Source organism: Ovis canadensis, chromosome 12 (genome assembly GCF_042477335.2).
Source record: "Ovis canadensis isolate MfBH-ARS-UI-01 breed Bighorn chromosome 12, ARS-UI_OviCan_v2, whole genome shotgun sequence".
In the NCBI taxonomy this organism is placed as follows: domain Eukaryota; kingdom Metazoa; phylum Chordata; class Mammalia; order Artiodactyla; family Bovidae; genus Ovis; species Ovis canadensis.
Window position 1 is genome coordinate 48,084,549 of NC_091256.1, and position 6,000 is coordinate 48,090,548.

General features: G+C 46.0%; 1 protein-coding gene across 3 annotated transcripts in view; it reads right to left on the reverse strand.

The window, feature by feature from the left end:
• SCYL3 (SCY1 like pseudokinase 3) overlaps nt 1-2,766 on the reverse strand; it is a 43,510-nt gene extending 40,744 nt beyond the window's left edge. The window contains exons 1-2 of one of the 3 annotated variants that reach the window (XM_069545611.1): nt 2,335-2,611; nt 958-1,304 (exon numbers count right to left, since the gene is read on the reverse strand). The gene's annotated coding sequence lies outside the window, so the exon portion shown is untranslated. Of the gene's footprint in view, nt 1-957; nt 1,305-2,032 lie in introns of all 3 variants that reach the window. The other 2 variants (XM_069545610.1, XM_069545612.1) reach the window with 2 other exon arrangements.
• Nucleotides 2,767-6,000: the final 3,234 nt, after the last annotated feature.

The following is a 6,000-nucleotide window of genomic DNA, read 5'->3' on the forward strand; positions in this document are numbered from 1 at the left end:
CAAGAAATAGTATTAAAAAGTATCTCAACAAGAGCTGACGCTTTAAAATCACAGGAAATTAGGGGCACCCATACCCTCTTGGTCAAAAACCTGAGAATAACTTTACAGCTAACCCTCCATATCTGCAGTCACACATCTGTGCATTCAACCAACAAAGGGGACCCAACCAACCACAGGTCATGAAGTACCGCTCTAGGAAGATGTTAAAACTGGGTTTTATGTGGGTCCATGACCTAAAGAAAAACCACCTGAAAATATAAAGGAATGAACCCCTTCCTTGTGAGAACTCAAAAGGATGACATTTTCTTAGTTTGAAAGCATGATTAATGTTGACAGCAGTCTACTGATACCACTCTGCAGTGCTTACAGTAGCTGGATTACAGCCTACTTTCAATAAAAACTTCATTAGTTAGTTAGTGTTGATCGCTCAGTGGTGTCTCTTTGCCAGCCCATGGACTTAGCCCACCAAGTTCCTTTGTCCATAGAATTCTCCAGGCAGAATACTGGAGTGGGTTGCCATTTCCTTCTCCAGGGGATCTTCCCAACGCAGGGATAGAACCGGGTCTCCTGCACTGCAGGAAGATTAAATACGGTCTGAGCTACCAGGTAGGCCCTATTGAGAAATAAATATCAGGAGGGAAATAAAAAGATGCGCTGTTGACTGCAATTTGTATATGTCTTATAAGCAGTAATTCTTAATTTGTAGCTTCACAATTCTGTATCCTAAGAGGCACAAAAACTTGCTATAAAAAAATGCTTTAAAAATGACAATTCAGCTAAAAAGGAGTTACTGAAATGTAATACTGGTAAACAAGAACACCTGGACTTCCAAAATGCTCTTTTTTGTTTTGAAGAGTAAAGGGGAAAGCACCCAATCATTTAACTTTGAAATGATAAAGTCACAAAAAGGTAGAAAAAGATATTCTATTAGCATAGGTATTTTTCAGAATTTACCACCTGGTGGCTCCGCTGGTAAAGAACTCGCTTGCCAAAGCAGGAGACCAAGAGACACAGACTCCATCTCTGGGTCGGCAAGCTCCCCTGGAGAAGGAGATGTCAACCCATTTCCAAGCTCCAGTATTCTTCTCTGGAAAATTCCATGGTCAAAGGAGCCTGGTGGGCTAGTCGATGGGGTCGCAGACTTGGACACGTTTGATCTCCTGCGCGCGCACACAGACGCTAAAATAAAATATTGGGTAGTTTCTGACTTGTATAGGTATCATCGTCTTCTCTTTAAAATGCTGTTCACCTATCTTCCTTCATCCTTTTACTTCCTTGGGCAGCACATCAGGTTTCTAGGCCACCTGTGGGATTAAAAGTCCTTGTCTATGTTACTGGGCAACTCATACACTAAACTAAGAAATGAGTGTTCTTTAGGGAACTCGCTCTCCTTCTCAAGTAATTGGGATGATCGTGATTTTAGCTCCCTCAGACTGGAAGTTCCAACGATAAGGTTTTACACTAAGAGTTCAAAGGACATCTGGTATCGATGGGTATTTTGTTATCTGGTGATAATATTACTTGAGGCCCTTCGCTTTGATCTGTTTCACGTATACATTCCCTATAACGAACTCAGTCCAGCAATATATAATGAAGCCTTTGCGTACCTCAAGAACTAAGTGTGATTTCAGCTAAGGCACGGGATGTTTTGGGGGTATGCGCACGGGTTCTTAAAAACAACAGTAACAGGGATTCCAAAATTCAAGACCCAACTGAGTATTCGTACGGTTTCCTATGTATGTTTCACCTTTATTCTAAACAAAATGCACTACCCAGAGACAGGAGGCAGCGGGGCCTCTGGGGCCCCGCACCGGTTTCCGATCGAGAATGAAGGCAGCATCCCAGGGCGGGCGCGAACCCAGGCTCCCGCGGCTCGGCCCCAAGCGCCCGGCACCTTCCCGCCCCGCCGCGCACATTCGCCCTTCCGGGGGCCAGCCCGGGAGCGGAGGCTGGAGGTCGGCGGGGATCTGACCGCGACTCCTCGGGCTCGCTTAGAGGCCGGGGCGGCGATTCCGCTTCGCTGGCCGCTCACCTTCCGCACCTGCCCGCGAGGCCGGGCTCAGCGGCTCCCTTCCAGCGCCCCACCGGGCGGGGGTCGTCCGCGACGCCCAGATTGGCAGGGGCCCCGGCATTGAGCACAGAGAGGCTGCGCGGAGGCGGCAAGCAGCGATCAACCGGCAGCGATGCCGCGCCGAGCTCGCCCCCGCGCGGGCCCCAAGCGCGGACCCGCGAGCGGGGCGCGCGCCCCCCGCCTCGCTCCCGGCCCGGGCCGGCCCCCTCTCCAGCGGCCCAGGCCCGCACTGACGCAGGACGCAGCCGGCGGCTCCCTGTTACCTGCGGATGGGCGGTGGGGGAGGCGGCCAAGGGTCTTAGCTCCGGTCCCCTCTTCGCCCCGTGTTGACACCAACCACCCTCGCCTCCCCCGTGACGCTCTGGCCACTACACCCACAATCTTCTGAGTCTGGTCTCTCCGGCACCATAGAGACGGGTCCGGAAGCCGGAAAGAATGCCGGCCTTCAGCCCTCCAACGCCACCACGAGGGCGAGAGTACCCGGAACCGAGATAGAGCGGCCGCGCAGGTGTTTCTCAGGCCAGTGCCATCTTGAGTGTGGGCGCCAGTGCGGGCCCACGGCTCACTCTCTGCCCCTAGTCTCCTAGCTGGTCTGTGAAGATGTCTCTTCTCTTGTACTCTGACTTAAACGTGAAAGTCAGCCTTGATTTTAATTTTCAGCCTTTTATCTGCACGTCTTAACTGGATTTCCGCCCGAATCAAAAATGGCCGCTGGTGGCCTCTAACAATTAGAAAAGGGGCGGGACGGAGAAGAGGCATACTCTGGAAATTGGTGAGGACTTCTAGGAGAGTGACGTGGCTAACCCCGCAGCTCTGATTGGCTGTGCTGCGTGGGCCGAAGTCCTAACAATCCCTGGTTAAAGCTGGCAGAGGTGGAAGTGATTCTAGTTGAAGCCCTTTCAGATAGAGAATCTGAAGTTACGCTTAAATCAGCGGGGAGTGAAATTGGGATTATTAATAGTGTTTGTGGGTCCCTGGGTCAGGAAGATCCCTAGGAGAAGGAAACGGCAACCCACTCCAGTATTCTTGCCTGGAAAATCCGTGGCCAATGGGATCAGATGGAATCGGACACGACTGGGCTTGCGCGCATACACACATTATTAATACTGATAGTTTCTACTTAATATGATCTTGTGAAAATAAAGTGAGTAAACGTGATATTTTTGGAACTAGTTGACTCAAGCCCAGTATATTTTCTCTAGTATTTTACACATGATCTTAGTCATCGCTTCTATGTAATACTTTTACAACCTCACAGTTGACATAAATCATTCAATCACCTAAAAGTTTTAAATTCTTTCTGGCTTATTACAGTTTGGATAAGGACCCTACAGTTACTTCACCAGATTAAGTGAGTGAAAGCAAATATTAAACCAAATTTTGTCCCTTGTTCAGAAATGAATATTTATTAGAAAGTAGGCACAGTTAGTATTTAATTGTCTTAGCTGGTTGAAAGTGTTGCTGTCCGTCCTAGGTCAGCACTGCCCTATAAAAATAGAATTTGAGCCACAAATGTATTTTTAAGTTTTCCAGAAGCCACATCTGAAATAGTAAAAAGAGGGGCTTCCCTGGCAGTCCAGTGATTAAGGCTCTGACTTCCCACTTCAGCGGCATGGGTTACATAGCCAGAAGACTGTGATTTAAACATGCACCCAATATAAAAAATTATTAATGAGATACTTTACATTTTTTGTGCTGTCTTCAAAATCTGATATCTATCTTTTACAGTTTAGCCATATATAAATGCTCAGAATTCACATGTAGGTAGTGTGATCACACTATTGGAGGGTGCAGTTGTAGTTAGGTTTGGCCACCAGCTTGTACTGACAAGTTGAGAAACAGACCCACAGGGCTGCGGAGGCAGGATTCCACTGTCAGCATCGGGCAACCGAAAATCTTGCAGATGAGTGGGAAAGCAAGAACCAACAGGGATGAAGCCTCAGATGGCATCTGCAAAGGTTGAGGACTAGAATTTTTAAACCCTGATTTATCAGGGATGGAGAGCATTCTTTTGAGATTTCATCTCTAGTATTCATCATGAAAATTATTAAGCTGTTATTTTTTTCTGGTAAAAAGCCATTTCTGGCATTCACTATGATAATTCGCAAAATATCCAGTGTTATCAGAGATCAAGGTGACTAAATTATTTGTAACTCCATCTCTGGAATGTGGCCTTTCTGGTATGATGCTAGCTAACTATTTCTGGAGTGCGGATTCATAGTTATTAGAATGCTTGCCGCTTCTAGGGCATAGGTTAAACCAAATAACCACAAAGAATATTACACTGTCCAGAAGAAATTTAAAGTCAACCACAGACACTGTGCACCCATGTTGTAAGGAATATTGGCCTGCTTTGTAAACTGTAAACACTACACAAATGTTAAAGAACTTACAAGCTTATGTTACAAACTATGTGTATCCCATAAATATTTAAGACACACCTTCCTGAGCCATGAACTGTGCTAACCAGTGAGAAAAGAAGATAACAGTCATTACAGGAAAGTGTGTTCTTTGAGGGGGCCCAAATTAAACTTTTTAAGTGATTGAGGTGATGGTGCTAGGAATGTTACTTTTGTTTTTTGAAGTGCCTGCCCCACCACCAACAAATAAGTTTCAAACTACTGTGTGTAAAGCTGGGTATGAGCCAAATGACTCTACGATTCTCTGGTTACTCTCTTGCTTTTCTGACAGTTGCTCTTTGTTCATTTAGTTAGCCAACATATACTTTATAAGTGCTCACTATATGCCAACCTCTGCTCTAGAGACTGGGGAAACATCCTGGCAAATAAAAGAAGATAAATTTCCTGTTTCTACAGACCTCACATCCTGGAAGGGAGGTGTGGGATGGGGTGGGGATAAGGGGAGAGAGAGATAATAAGCATATAATTGAATAATGGTAAATCCTCTGAAAAAAATGAAACAAGGTAAATAATAATAGCAGCTAACATATGTTGAGTATTTACTGTTACTGTTTAGTGTTAATTCATCGAAGCTGTACATCAATTCTATTTTACCCATAAGGAAACTCCCACGAGGAACCTTATGTGCAGAGAGCTTAGGTAACTCGACCAAAGTCACACAGTGGTAACAGCATTGAGTAGTTTGCCTACAGATTTCATTTTCTTAACCACCATGCAATACTGCCCCCCTAATGTTATAGAGAGTAACAGGTGGTGGTGGGGGGGACAGGGAGGGGTACGGATACAGGACATGCCCTCCAAAGAGGACCTCTTTGTAAAGGTGATGTTTGATCTGAACACTGAATGACAATTATGTGAAGATTAGTGTGTAAACCATTCCTGGCACAGACACAGCAGTGGAAGAGTTCCCAAAGCAAGAGCTAAATTGAAGTGTTTAAGGAATAAGAAGAGGGCCTGGCGTGCTTCGATTCATGGGGTCGCAAAGAGTCGGACATGACGGAGTGACTGAACTGAACTGAACTGAACTGAGGATTCTATGCAAGAAAGTAACGATTCAGTCTACAGTTTTAAAAACACACTGGCAATTATGTGGAGAACCATCATAAGAAGAGAAAAGGGCAACAAAGAGACAGCGTAGGCAACTTTAACAATAGTCTGTGCGGGGAATAATAGTGACTTGGGCTAGAGCACAAGGAACAGAGATGGAGTTAAGTGGTCAGAAATATATTATGCAGTAGAGGGCTGTGGAATGAATGGTGTACCGCCACCCCCACCCACCATCACATCTAGATGTCGAAATCCTAAACCCTAGTTCACGGATTGAAGTCCTAACCCAAATGGGGATTGGGCCTTTGGCCAATAGTTTGGGTTAGATGAGGTTATGGGGGTGCGATCCTCATAATAGGGTTAGTGCCTTTATAAGAAGAGACACCAGAGGGCTTACCCTCTCTCTCCGTCTCTGCCATGTTAGGACAGGGTGAGCAGCAATAGTCTGCAAGCCAGAAAGAG